We start from the raw sequence: 15,282 nt of genomic DNA, 5'->3' as shown, positions 1-15,282 counted from the left end.
CCTGTAGGGCAAGTATATGTGTGCGTTGCTTATGTTGGGAGTTCAGAATTTGCACACACTTCTCGGGCCTGTTGAACCATTTGACATTCAGTGTAGTGACATTAATGTCAGCTGCCATGTGTGCGTGAGGGATGAAGAAAAAGCTTACCAACCCCCCAGGAGTCCGCCCACACCGCCATCCATCGAGGCCGCACAGTTAGAGGATTACGCCATCTAGGAAGGAAGAGAGGTGAAGAGAGGTGAAAGCAGGTGAAAAGTAGGAGCTGAAAAAGCAGCTGTAAGAGAACGGATACAAAGGGACTATGTGTGGAAGCCATAAGGGCTAAGGTAAGGTGCAACCAGGACCGGCCTGGACACTCAACTAGTGGGTAGCGGGGAAGAGGCGCTAGCCGCCCACTCGTGGGGGAACTAAAATGAACTGTAGCGGGACAACAAGAGTACGGCAGGTGGCCCACTATGTACTAGAGGAATTTCCCCTCATAACAGAGGGAACCAAGGAGGGTTTGAGAGCTAAGGACACCTACGTGGCATGGGAAACGTAGCGAAGTATAACTGGTAATGAAATACAATGACTAGAGTGTAAGAATAACTTGTAAGGAGCAATATACTACGTCTGGGGCGACACTAAACGGAAAGTCAGCCCCCAAGAACAGTCAACAGGAGAAGCAGTGCACAGTGACCATGTGAAACATCACACGGGGGAAGAAGAACCAGATGACTTGCAGGATGTCTCAGCCTCAGGTCGTGCGGCCTCTCCTCTGGGGGAGAGGTGCCAAGTCCTTCTCTTTTCCGGTATGCCTCAAGGCTTGGCGAATCTCAGCCGAGTGACTCGCTGGCAATTTAACAGGGGAGAACAGCCTTTCCCATTCCGGGAGGTTCACTGGAGGTAACTTGAAAGCTGCCAAGAATTCAGGGAGGTCATCCGGCTTGCGAAGGGTGGCCGCTGTTGAACCATGTCGAGCTGTTAGGGAGAACGGGTAACCCCGGCGGTATACAATCTTTGCGTTCTGGAGAATAGAGAGCAGGGGCTTCAGCGTGGCCCGCAGGCGGAGGGTGCGAAGCGACAGATCAGGGAACAGGAAAATTTCAGCCCCTTTGCACTGTATCGACTTCAGGTTACGCGATTTTCTCATAATGTCCTCCTTCAAAGTATAATGATGGACCCTGCATATGACATCCCTCGGTTTGAGCGGGTCTGGGGACTTCACTTTTAGAGTGTGGTGGGCTCGATCTAACTCCAGGGGGGTGTCAGGGGGTCTTTGGAGTATATTATTGAACAATTTTTGAAGGGTAGTAGGGATCTCTTGGGGGTAACAGATTCAGGCAGTCCCTTAATGCGTATGTTATTTCGCCTGTTTCTGTTATCCATATCGTCCATATGGTCAACCATTTGAGCATGCTGGGCAAGAAGAGAGGTAGTAGCATCCCGCAGGGGGTGGACTTCCGACGAAATGGATGATCGAAAAGTCTCTAGATCAGTCATTCTGGTTGATAATTGGGCAACATCCGCCTTGACAGGTTCCAGATCTTGGCGTAAAGATTTTTTCATTTCCTCGGCCATGGAGAGCATATCCATTTTGGTCGGGATCAGAGCTAACAACGCCTGCCGTTCTGGATGATTTTTCAATGTGTTGGCAGCAGCCTCAGGACTAGGCAATGCAGGCGCTGTCTTTCTATTAGTGAGTTGAGCAGCAGAGGGTTGTGAGGGAGGTACCGGTGGACCACCTGATGTATCATGATGCGACCTCTTAGTGCCGGCAGGGTCCTGCGAGTCATCAGAGGAAGAGTAAGCACCACTGTATGCTGCCCGCGGGCGAGACTTGGAGGGCGTGCGGAATAATTTCTGTTTAGCAGGAGGGCTATCACCCCAGTATTCTGGGACATCACTATTGTCCGTGAAGTCATCATCACAGGGCGAGGCATCTGAGTCCATATGTTGAGAATATGGGGGGGTTAGCTGCATCTGGGCCCAATAGAGGAGGACCATATGGAGCAGGAGTGGTACAAGATTTCTGTGTGGCAGCAGTCCCCTTCTTGTTAAGTGACATTGGTGGTGTGGCGTTTGCTGCAAGGGGTTGTCCCTCCTCCAAGGTGGAGGAGGGGGTTAATACAATGTCCATTTCGGCAGCCGGAGTTGTGGCTTACCCACAGCTCAAAGGTGGGGAGATGGGGAAGAGCGGACTCACCATATTCTGCACAGCAGGGCTGTTTGGTACCTCCATGGATGTAGCTGTCTGCGACCCGGATGCAGGCCTGACGGTCACATGGGTAGCCGGGACTGCCAGCGCCGCTGTCTGAAGCAACTGCAGCGGCGGGAACTCGGTCCAGGAGACTTCAGCAGGGACCCCCGGAGGAACCGCAGTGGGGTCGCAGATCCTGGGCGAGTGAAGCGCTCACTCCGGCAGCAGAGGGTGAGCCAGCGGCTCGAGCCGTGGGGACGGGCGGCGGGGAACTCACAGGCGCCGGCAGGCTTTTATAGAAGGCAGTGATCTGCCGAGTCGGGTGGCTGGTGTCTGGCGAGCTCCCGCTGTGCTTTTTGTGGCGGTTTCCCATGCCAGGGATAATCCTCCTTTTAGCAGGGCTAAAGTGCTATCTCTAAGTGCGTGCGGTCGCCAGCGCGTCAAGCCACGCCCCCCTGGCCCGGTTTTTCTTTACTAATCCTTGTTGGGGAGGAAAATCAACAAAAGAGGATGCTTTTGACTTAATATCCCATCCTCATATATTGTTGTCATATCCCATCCTCCTCAACCTCATATGCTGTCCTCATATCCTGTCATCATATCTTGACCTCATAGACTGACCTCCTATCCCATCCTCCTATCCCAACCTCCTATCTCGACCTCCTATCTTGACCTCATATCCTGTCCTTATATCCAAAACTCCTATCCCGTCCTTCTATCTCGACCTCATATCCTGTCCTCATATCCCGTCCTCATATCCAGACCTCATAACTCGGCCTCCTATCCCGACCTCATATCCTGTCCTCATATCCTGACCTCCTATTCCGTCCTCCTATCTCTACCTCATAGACGGACCTCCTATCCCATCCTCATATCTTGATCTCCTATCCCGTCCTCCTATCCCAAACTCCTATCTCGACCTCATATCCTGTCCTCATATCCTGAGCTTCTATCCGGTCCTCCTATCTCGACCTCATATCCCGACCTCATATCCCATCCACATATCTTGACCTCTTATCCCGACCTCCTATCTTGACCTCCTATCCTGTCCTCATATTCTGTCCTCCTATATCAACCTCATCTCCCATCTTCATATCCCGTCTTCATATCCCGTCCTCATATCCTGACCTCCTATCCCATCCTCCGATCTCGACCTCATATGCCGACCTCATATCCCATCCTCATATCTCGACCTCCTATCCCATCCTCATATCTCATGCTCATATACCGTCCTCATATCCCGACCAACTACCTCAACCTCATATCCCGTCCTCATATTCCGTCCTCATATCCCGACCTCATATCCTGTCCTCATATCCTGTCCTCAGGTGGGAGAGATTTGTGATGAAGGTGATGAAGATATTGTAAGCTGAAAATAGAAAGGGATGTGGCTTTGTGGGACTCGGCATGATTTGCAAGCCAGACCGATGCACAAAAAGGGAAGACAATAAAAGGGATGGGGCTTAAAATGTGGGCATGTCTTTGTGAGATGGGGTGTGGCTTGCAAACCGGATTGACGCATTCACTGGGAGATGCAGAGTGGAGATTGTGGAGTAAGGTACTGGAAGTCCCATATACTTGCATGGGACGCGAAGCAAAAACCCATCTTTAATGTAAGGGTGAAGGTAAGGGTTAATTTAACTATCATATCTTTTTATTTGACATATAAGTAATATGTGTACCAGGTTTTATTGAAATATCTCCAGCCGTACGGAAGTTATGTGGGAACATTCATTTCCATTGATTTGCATGGGACCGACCCTCACAAATGGGGGTAGTTAAGGGTTAAATTAACTATCCTCTATTTTAAGTGGACATATAAGTAATTAGCCGTTTGGACGTGATGCTGGAACATACACACACACACACACACACACACACACACACAAACACACATTGGGGGACATGTATCATTATTTGTGTATGGTACAAGCAGTTTACCCCTTTTGCCGAATTCTAAATTATGCGAAGAAGCGCTAAATTTATCAATCAAGTGCAATGAGTTTCATAAATTGCAGGAAAATATAGTAATCTCCTCATACCTCCACTCTTTGAAAAATAGAATCTATGATTTAGAGCATCTTACTATTTAAACACAAAACAGGGCTAAAGTCATTGATACATGTCCCCCTTTGAGTTATATATATATGTGTGTGTATATATATATATATATATATATATATATATATATATATATATATAAAAATAAAGATGTATTAATTGGCACAAACATGATTTAAATTCTACTTTAACAAGAATAAACCATATAGCTTTGAAATCTACATATACTTAAAACAAAATGTGTCTGGTCAGAAAAGGGGGTAAGGATCCAAGTCTGGAAGCAGTTATGTTACTTTGGCCATATATTTTCAGATGTGCAGTTTTAGATTTTGAGTTTCTATTTCTTCCCCATATAGAACTAAATAAATACTGTAACTTAAAGGGGTACTCCAGTGGAAAAAAAATATTTTAAATCAACTGGTGCCAGAAAGTTAAAGAAAGAACAGGCTGCACTCACCGATCTGTTTTCTTCACTGCTTTATTTGAGCATAGTGGTGGTTACACATAGCGGGTGCTTTCATGGCTCTCAAATGAACCTTCAGGACAATGCTGTATAAATACACAGAACCAATTAATGTTCACCTGAATAGATGATTGCCGTTCCGGGTTATTCATGCTCTTCTTCCTTCCCTGTGCACCTACGGCAGGAACCGAGTGGTGGGTCCGGAAGTCGCCGCGCTCGCCAAATCACGTGATCCGACTCATGTGACTGCCGCCCCGCCCTCCGCACGAGGAGGAAAACTGGGGCGCTTAGCAACCAGGGACGCCACTCTGTCCAGCGGCCATGCATATCAGGGGAAGGAAACCGGAAGACCGCACGCAACAACTTAACCCTAGCATGTCTGAAGGCAAAGGTGCAATACAAACCAAGTGAAGGATAATGAAGGGGAGGATACAATAAATAAAACTAAAAATATTAATCTAATCATAGAAAAGGGGCTGAAACTAGAAGATTACTAGAGAAAGACTGACATGTCAGTTTTATCATTTAGACCTGGGGGGCCCATTGCATTTGTGCGTAAGATCCACTTCGCTTCCTGCTGGAGTAGTAACTTATTTCTGTCACCCCCATTTTACATGAATCTTAAAACATAGGATAACCCCCATTAAATACTCTTCACATGTTCAATTAAACGAGGTGATCCTATTCCCATGCGGACTGACTTAACCTCTTCAGGACCCATGACGTATGCATACGTCATCACACCCTGGGTCTTAAGAACCCAGGACGTATGCATACGTCATGTCTTTTCCTGGTCTCCGCCGCTCACCCGGCGGAGATCGGAAGCGGATCCCTGCTGAAATCCTTCAGCAGGGATCCAGAGCAAACGCCGAGGGGGGCCATGTAGGCCCCCCATGTCGGCGATCGCCGCAAATCGCAAGGGAAATCGCCCTTGCGATCTGCGGCGATACCGGGCTGATCGGGTCTCTGGGACCCGACCGCCCGGTAATTTCGCATGATCCCGGCTGTCACAGACAGCCAGGACCATGCTGGAGTATAGGAGCGAGGTGGCAAGCCTGCCACCTCCTCCTCTTCCCTGCGATCTGTCGGTTAGTTAACCGACCAATCGCAGGAGGGGGGGGGGGGAGGTTACTTCCTCCCATCCTGCCCGGCCCCTGGAAGTCCGGAGAGGACGGGCGGAAGACCGGAGGACACGGCGGGGGACGGGGGAGTGCTGGGGACCGGCCCCGGTACTTACCTCGTCCCTGAAGACCCGGATCCCGGCGAGGAAGATGGCGGCGGCGGCGACAGGTGAGTAGATCTTAAGCCGCGGTCGGGCCCTTTACAGCAATGCACGTCGCCGTAAAGCGACATGCATTGCTGTATTGGGACCCTATATACTACAACTCCCAGCATGCCCAGACAGCCCTTGGCATCTGGGCATGCTGGTAGTTGCAGTTTTGCAACATCTGGAGGTCCACAGTTTGGAGACCACTGTGCCCTTCCAGATGTTGCAAAACTACACATTCTCAGCATGCCCTTACTGTCCAGGCATGCTGAGAGTTGTAGTTCTGTAACATCTGGCCCTTCAGATGTTGCAGAACTACAACACCCAGCATGCCTGGACAGTTTTGGCATACTGGGAGTTGTAGTTTTGCAACATCTGGAAGGGCACAGATTGGGAACCACTGTATTAGTGGTCTGCAAACTGTAGTCCTCCAGATGTTGCAAACTACAACTCCAAGCATGCTGGGAGTTGTAGTTTGGCAACATCTGGCTCTAAAGATGTTGCCGAACTACTACTCCCAGCATGCCTGAGAATGTTTGGGAGTTGTGGTTTTGCAACAACAGGAGGCACACTGGTTGGGAAACATTGTCTGTTTCCTAACTCAGTGTTTCCCAACCCGTGTGCCTCCAGCTGTTGCAAAACTATAACTACCAGCATGCACTGATAGACTGTGCATGCTGGGAGTTGTAGTTTTGCAACAGCTGGAGGTCCCCCCCTTGTGAATGTACAGGGTACATTCACATGGGCAGGGGGCTTACAGTGAGCATCAGGCTGCAAGTTTGCGATGCAGCAAATTTTGCGCGGCAGCTCAAACTCGCAGCGGGAAAATCGCTGTAACCCCCCCCTGCCCGTGTGACTGTACCCTAAAAACACTACACTACACTAACACAAAATAAAATAAAAAGTAAAAAACACTACATATACACATACCCCTACACAGCCCCCCCTCCCCAATAAAAATGAAAAACGTCTGGTACGCCACTTTTTTCAAAATGGAGCCTCCAGCTGTTGCAAAACAACAACTCCCAGTATTGCCGGATAGCCGTTGACTGTCCAAGCATGCTGGGAGTTTTGCAACAGCTGGAGGCACCCTGTTTGGGAATCACTGGCGTAGAATACCCCTATGTCCACCCCAATGCAAATCCCTAATTCAGGCCTCAAATGCGCATGGCGCTCTCACTTCGGAGCCCTGTCGTATTTCAAGGCAACAGTTTAGGGTCACATATGGGGTATCGCCGTACTCGGGAGAAATTGCCTTACAAATTAAATTTTTTACACTAACACGCTGGTGTTGCCCTATACTTTTCATTTTGACAAGAGGTAAAAGGGAAAAAAGCCCCCCAAAATTTGTAATGCAACTTCTCCCGACTACGGAGATACCCCATATGTGGGCGCAAAGTGCTCTGGGGGCGCACAACAAGGCTCAGAAGGGAGAGTCCACCATGTACATTTGAGGTGATTTGCACAGGGGTGGCTGATTGTTACAGCGGTTTTGACAAACGCAAAAAAAAAACCCACATGTGACCCCATTTCGGAAACTACACCCCTCACTGAATGTAATGAGGGGTGCAGTGAGAATTTACACCCCACTGGTGTCTGACAGATCTTTGGAACAGTGGGCTGCGCAAATTAAAAATTTTGTACAGCCCACTGTTCCAAAGATCTGACAGACACCAGTGGGGGGTAAATGCTCACTGTACCCCTTGTTACGTTCCTCAAGGGGTCTAGTTTCCAAAATGGTATGCCATGTGGGGGTTATATTGCTGTTCTGGAACCATTGGGGCTTCCTAAATGCGACAAGCCCCCTGAGCAAAATTTGCTCTCAAAAAGCCAAATATGACTCCTTCTCTTCTGAGCATTGTAGTTCGCCCGTAGTGTGCTTCAGGTCAACTTATGGGGTACCTCCATACTCGGAAGAGATGGGGTTACAAATTTTGCAGGGTATTTTCTGCTATTAACCGTTGTAAAAATGTAAAATTTGGGGGGGAAACACACATTTTAGTGAAATTTTTTTTTTTTTACGTATGCAAAAGTCGTGAAACCCCTGTGGGGTATTAAGGCTCACTTTATTCCTTGTTACATTCCTCAAGGGGTCTAGTTTCCAAAATGGTATGGCATGCGGGTATTTTTTGCTGTCCTGGCACCATAGGGGCTTCCTAAATGCGACATGCCCCCGAGCTAAATTTGCTCTCAAAAAGCCAAATATGACTCCTTCTCTTCTGAGCATTGTAGTTCGCCCATAGTGCACTTCATGTCAACTTATGGGGTACCGCCATACTCAGAAGAGATGGGGTTACAAATTTTGGGGGGTATTTTCTGCTATTAACCCTTGCAAAAATGTGAAATTTGGGGGGAAACACACATTTTATTGAAATTTTTTAAATTTTTTTTTTTACATATGCAAAAGTCGTGAAACACCTGTGGGGTATTAAGGCTCACTTTATTCCTTGTTACGTTCCTCAAGGGGTCTAGTTTCCTAAAATGGTATGCCATGCCATAGGGGCTTCCTAAATGCAACATGCCCCCCAAAAACCATTTCAGAAAAACGTACGCTCCAAAATCCCCTTGTCGCTCCTTCCCTTCTGAGCCCTCTACTGCGCCCCCCGAACACTTTACATAGACTATTGAGGTATGTGCTTACTCGAGAGAAATTGGGCTACAAATATAAGTATACATTTTCTCCTTTTACCCCTTGTAAAAATTCAAAAATTGGGTCTACAAGAACATGCGAGTGTAAAAAATGGAAATTGTGAATTTTCTCCTTCACTTTGCTGCTATTCCTGTGAAACACCTAAAGGGTTAAAATGCTGACTGAATGTCATTTTGAATATTTTGGGGGGTGCAGTTTTTATAATGGGGTCATTTGTGGGGTATTTCTAGGATGAAGATCCTTCAAATCCACTTCAAACCTGAACTGGTCCCTGAAAAATTGTGATTTTGGAAATTTTGTGAAAAATTGGAAAATTGCTGCTGATCTTTGAAGCCCTCTGATGTCTTCCAAAAGTAAAAACTCGTCAATTTTATGATGCAAATATAAAGTAGACATATTGTATATGTGAATAAAATAAAATAATATTTGGAATATCCATTTTCATTACAAGCAGAGAGCTTCAAAGTTAGAAAAATGCTAAATTTTCTAATTTTTCATCAAATTTGGGGATTTTTGAAGCAGAGAGCTTCAACGTTAGAAAAATGCAAAATTTTCACATTTTTCATCAAATTTTGGGATTTTTCACCAAGAAAGGATGCAAGTTACCAAAATTTTTTACCACTAAGTTAAAGTAGAATATGTCACGAAAAAACAATCTCGGATTCAGAATGATAACTAAAAGCATTCCAGAGTTATTAATGTTTAAAGTGACAGTGGTCAGATGTGCAAAAAATGTCCGGGTCCTAAGGTGTAAAATGGCTGGGTCCTTAAGGGGTTGAAATGCTCACGAATTCTATGGTAAAGACTGCGAATAGTCTTACCTATGTAAAATCATCCACAGGGACATAGGATTGCGTAAACCACGTACTTACTCTTACAGGTTATAAAGTTTCTAACCCTATGTTCTATTCCTCCAAGCCTTAGGAATTTTGTTTCAAGATTGAAGACACAATGGGAACATTGTTTACATTTGAAATTTCCCTGTAGGACAGCACTTTCCAACCAGGAACTTTTCTTTTCTTCCTTATATTGGTTAGTACCCAAAAGACTAGCCAGTCTTTAGTTTTTCCGATAACTAAACTCTTGCCGCTACTTCTTTTAAGTCAGGGTCATTTTCTATGATGCACCAGTGCTTACAAATTGCATTTTGGATAATAGTTTCCACATTTGTATGTTTGAAGGAGAAGACAAACCGTTTGTCAGTTTTTCTTTTTCTCTTCTCCTTCAACAAATCTTCCCGTTTCAGGGTTTTAGCTTTTTCGTAAGCTTTCTGGATCACATCAACTGGGTAGCCTCGTTCCTTTAATCGGCCTGACAGTTCTTTGCCCTGCCATTCAAAGGTGTTGTCATCACTATTTTTTCGTTTTATATGAATGACCTGACCATAGGGGATGGCCTTTTTGACATGCAGGGGATGGAAGCTCTGGAAGTGGAGTAGCGAATTAGTAGCTGTAGATTTTCTTAAATTAGAAGGTTTTATTGTATAGTTTTCGATTTCCACTTTTCCATTCAGAAATTCCATCTCCCGGCCGCCAAGCACATAAATGAAGTGCATTCCAAAATTTTTGTTTAGATACTCTGCGAACTGACTAAATTGGGACTCACTGCCCCTCCAGACCACAAAAATATCATCCATATACCTGATGAATGTACCAATGAACCGAGCAAAAGGATTCCTATCCGGAAATTTATTTATTTTTTTTAAACTGCCAAAAATAAATAGCAAACGTACAAGCCACGGGTTTGTGTAACGCCAAGCGCTCCGGGTCCCGCTCCTCCCCCGGAGCGCTCGCAGCATTCTGATCTTGCTTGCAGCACCCTGGTCAGACTCGCTGACCGGGAGTTCTGCTCTGTGTCCCCCGGCGGGGATGCGATCCGCGCTGCGGGACGTGCCTGCCCGTGGGTCGCATCCCATTCCATTCACGTGCCCCGTCCTCCTGCTCAGTCCCGGGTGCGCCCGGTCTCTCAGATTTAAAGGGTCAGTGCACCATTAATTGGTGCCTGGTCCAATCAGTTCCAATGACTCCCTACACATATAAACCCACTTCCCCTTCCTGTCCTTGCCGGATCTTGTTGCCCTAGTGACCTGAGAAAGTGTTTTGCGTGTATCCCTAGCCTGTGTATCCAGACCCTTTGCCGTTGCTCCTGACTACGAACCATTGGCGCCTGCCTTGACCTTTTGCCACGTCTGACCTTGCCTTCGCCTTATTCTTGTGTACCATGCCTGTCTCAGCTGTCAGGGGATACGACCTGGGAGTTACCGCTGCAGCAAGGCGGCGGGCTCTGGTGAAAACCGGTAACTTCTTAGAACCGGTCCCCTGGTACGGCCCACGTCATCGCCTCACTGACACAGAGGATCCACTACCCGCATACCAGTCCGGTTCCTGACAGTTTGCTAATTTATTTTTGGCGGATATGATTTTTGTTTTTCCGGATAGGAATCCTTTAGCCCGGTTCATCGGTACATTCAGGTACATTCAGGTATATGGACGATATTTTTGCGGTCCATAGCCTCTTCACACCAGAAATCAAGAAGACATGGCTTGAAAAACCGATCATGGGCACGTGCCCATGTGGCAAATGTAGCTTTTGTGGCTACATCGCCAGACGAAAAGAGTTTACCAATCCAGCAGATGGTAAAGTCAATAAATTTGATTATGTGAATTGCCGGAGTCAAGGAGTGATCTATGGGGCCCTGTGCCCATGTCCTATGCTATACATAGGCAAAGCCATACAGGAGCTTAGAAGGAGGGTATCAAAGCATGTAACTCATGCTGATACACCTCTGACCCGACATACATGGCTGAAACATGATGGAAATCCTAAGAGTCTACAATTTTTCGGACTAAGGCAGATCAAGCTAGGCCCAAGAGGAGTGAGCTTGGATAAGATCCTCCTCAAAGAGGAGTCCAAATGGATTTTTAGGCTCCGGTGCCTGGCCCCAACGGGACTAAATGAAGGTTTTACCTTCACATCTTTTATATGAGGTATCTATGAATGGATATGATATTAAACCTATAATTTGTGTATATATTTTAATTTGATTTATTGGAGTTAGTGCACAGAGGGATGAGAGCATGTGTCACCCGGCCTGAGACCTCTAATGAATATATGTCAACTTCTGACCAGTTAGATACTACATGTTGTGGTTCACAATAAGGGTTTTGAGTTATGAGGTAATCTTCCTATAATATACAGATATAAAAATGACACAAGATTATGGCCATGTTAAATATGGTTTAATATAAGTTTAATTGACAACTAAAATACATCAGGTAATATCCTAACTGTCAGACTTAATACTGTTGACAAATTGTGGTCACATAAACCACTATTAAACCTGTTCATTTTGAGACTAACACCTGGCCGTGGATGCTCAGGCGCAGTGCTGTTGTACTGCGTGAATGCGCGTCTGCGAGCGGGGTCCGGGATCAGAGCCTGGATCCGGGTCTCCGTGGCAACTTCTAAACATCGACAGGTAGGACGCTACAGCTGATTGGCTGAGACCAATAGGTATATGAGTAACAGAGTATCAATGGTATGACATCATACTGATGCGACCTGCGATCGTTGTGATGTCATGAACAGAGGTCTTAAGAGCCGTGTGTGGCGCATGGACTCTCAGTCTGCTACTGACATCCTTGAGAAAGCCACGCTCCAGTGGCAAAACATGTAGGATGTAGCAGTACACTTATATTTTAAGCCGCACCACTGTCTTTAGGCACCATAAGAGCAGGGTGTAGTATACACTTGCTCATTGGCAAATACCACAAGTTAGTGCCATTTCAGCACTAATATCCCAAACCCCATAAGGACTGGTTAATAAAGTGTTTAAAGGGGTTATCCAGGAAAAAAAAAATGTTTATATATCAACTGGCTTCAGAAAGTTAAACAGATTTGTAAATTACTTCTATTAAAATATCTTAATCCTTTCAGTACTTATGAGCTTCTGAAGTTAAAGTTGTTCTTTTATGTCTAAGTCCTCTCTGACACGTGTCTCGGGAACCGCCCAGTTTAGAAGCAAATCCCCATAGCAAACCTCTTCTAAACTGGGCGTTTCCCGAGACAGGTGTCATCATAGAGGACTTAGACAGAAAAGAACAACCTTAAATTCAGAAGCTCACTAGTACTGCAAGAATTAAGATTTTTTAATAGAAATAATTTACAAATCTGTTTAACTTTCTGGAGCCAGTTGATATATATATAAAAAGTTTTTTCCTGGAATACCCCTTTAATGCTGGATTTAATAAAAGGATTAATCCAGCATATACATAGTGACAGGGGTGGAGATAAGTAAATTAGTGCTTTGACAGTGGATGTGCTTTTAACCTACGTGCACATGATTTTATATGTTTATAAAAAAATAAAAGTTAAGTTTTACGGTGGAGGGATTTATGAGGGATTGTTGTTGTAGCATGGTAAGTCACCAGCACCAGCTGGCAGCACGTCATCTTTGGTGTTCCGACCACCGCTTCTCCGGTCCCGGGACCTACTGCTATGGTCTATAGGCCATAGCAGTAGATCGTGACCCCGGACCGAAGAAAAGTGGAATAGTGGAGAAGGACCAGGAGTGTTGAAGGGGGGACTTAAGGACCAGGGGAGGACTAAGGCTAAGTTTGCAGAGAAGGCAAAAGCACAAGAAAAAAATTCCAAAAAAATTACCACAACACAGGAAAAAGCAGTAGCAGTTTTTCTGTGCTTTTGCAGGTAAAAAAAAATAGGGAGAAACCTAGCCTTAGGGGTCTCTGGGAGCAGGAGTCTGGAGGAGGGCTTGGAGGGCAGAGGGGTCTGGGGGAATTAGGACTCGTCCACACTACGAACTTCCACCAGCAGAATTTTGCTTGTTTGCAATGGGATGCTGCTGCTCTGTGCACACCATGGAAGACAGTGTGTGGTAGTATTATTTTTAGAGGGCATGATGTTTGGCAGTATAAAATACAGGGTACACAGGGTTTGGCAGTATTATATTTAGGAAGCACAGCAAGGGTCAAGTTCTGGAAAAAAAAGTGCAGGAACTCACCCAAGATTTCCACTGAAGGGCTGGTCCTGCAGAACTCCTGCTAATGGGAACTGTGTTCCTGCTGTGGAAAAAGTGCAAGAACTTAGATCCCACGCGTTCCTGCAGGACTTGAGCCCTGAAGCACAGTCTCTCAAAGGGTTATAATGATTGTTGTCTTTATACAGAGGATGAGGATCGGCTGGCAGAGTGAGGAACCAATGATGTCCAGGCATCGAACTTTACAGAGGAAGATGGAGCTGGAAGAAGACCTGGCGTCTGGACCAGATGAAGAAGAAAAGGAAAGACAACAGAGAAGACGTCTCCTGTGAGTCATTTTATGTTTGTGTATTCTCCTCACTGTTCCATTAGATCTCTCGTCACTTCAAGTTTTGCAGTACTAATGGATGAAACTGTACCCCAATATGAGCTGATACAAAACTACAACTCCAATAGTGCCTGTAGCTCTCCAGACATAATGGGTGTTGTAGCTTTGCAACAGCTGGAAAGAGTGACTTGAACTGAAGTGACTTTAGACCATGCAGCCCATTTTATTTTAACGGGGCCGGACTCCTGTGACACCCAAAAAAAAAAAAAAAGACATAGTCTAATATGCCCAGGCCTATTTTTGGTCTCAGTCTGTTCCCTACTTGACAGGCCCGCAACAAGTCTCAGTGGAAGGGAAGAGGGGGGGGGGGGGGGACATCATAAAGAAGTGCTCCGTCTTCCAGGCAGCCTTAATCTTGCCCTGAGAGCAGGATAGATTTGCAATGAGGATTTCCTCCTGCTCTGCACAGTTCCTGACATGGACAGAGGGGTCAGCAGAGAGCACTGTGGACAGACAGAAATGAAATTAAAAAAGAAAATAACTTTCTCTGTAGTAAACAGCAGCTGAGTAGTACTGGAAGGATTAAGATTTTTTAATAGAAGTAACTTACAAATCTGTTTAACTTTCTGGCACCAGTTGACACCGGCCTCTAACAACGTCCGGGACTCGTGGCTAATAGTGCGTGGTACTGATCGCGGTGCCACACTCTATTAACCCTTTAGACACGGCGTTCAAAGTTGAATGCCGCATCTAAAGTGAAAGTAAAACGTTGCCAGTTAGCTGTGGGGGCTGTTCGGGATCGCCGTGGGATGCTGGGCATGCTGGAAAGTCTGGGCATGCTTGGAGTTGTAGTTTTGCAACATCTGGAGGACTACAGTTTGGAGACCACTACTTAGCGGTCTCCAAACTGTTCTTCCCCAGTTGTTGCATAACTACAACTCCTAGCATGCCCAGACTGAAGGGCCAGATATTGCAGAACTACATGCCCAGCATCCCTGATTGTCTGGCCATGCTGGGAATTGTAGTTTAGCAACAGCTGTAGGCACACTGATTGGTAAACACTGAGCTAGAGTCTGTTTCCTAACTCAGTGATTCTAACCCCTGTGCCTCAAGGTGTTGCAAAACTACAACTCCCAGAATGCACTGACAGACCGTACATGCTGGGAGTTGTAGTTTTGCAACAGCTGGAGGCACATTGGTTGGAATCACTGAGCTAGAGTCTGTTTTCTAACTCAGTGGTTCCCGACCAGTGTGCCTACAGCTGTTGTAAAACTACAGCTCCCAGCAAGTACGGTCTGTCAGTGCATTCTGGGAGTTGTCATTTTGCCACAGCTGAA

The 15,282-nt window shown here is 46.1% G+C and overlaps 1 protein-coding gene across 1 annotated transcript in view; it reads right to left on the bottom strand.

The window, feature by feature from the left end:
- Positions 1-15,282, bottom strand: part of LOC130297294 (proton channel OTOP3-like) — a 58,530-nt gene that overhangs the window by 23,084 nt on the left and 20,164 nt on the right. The window lies entirely within an intron of this gene.

The sequence above is a fragment of the Hyla sarda genome, chromosome 13, assembly GCF_029499605.1.
Source record: "Hyla sarda isolate aHylSar1 chromosome 13, aHylSar1.hap1, whole genome shotgun sequence".
NCBI lineage: Eukaryota > Metazoa > Chordata > Amphibia > Anura > Hylidae > Hyla > Hyla sarda.
Note: the sequence above shows the minus strand (reverse complement) of the source record. Positions and strands in the feature narration are given on the sequence as shown.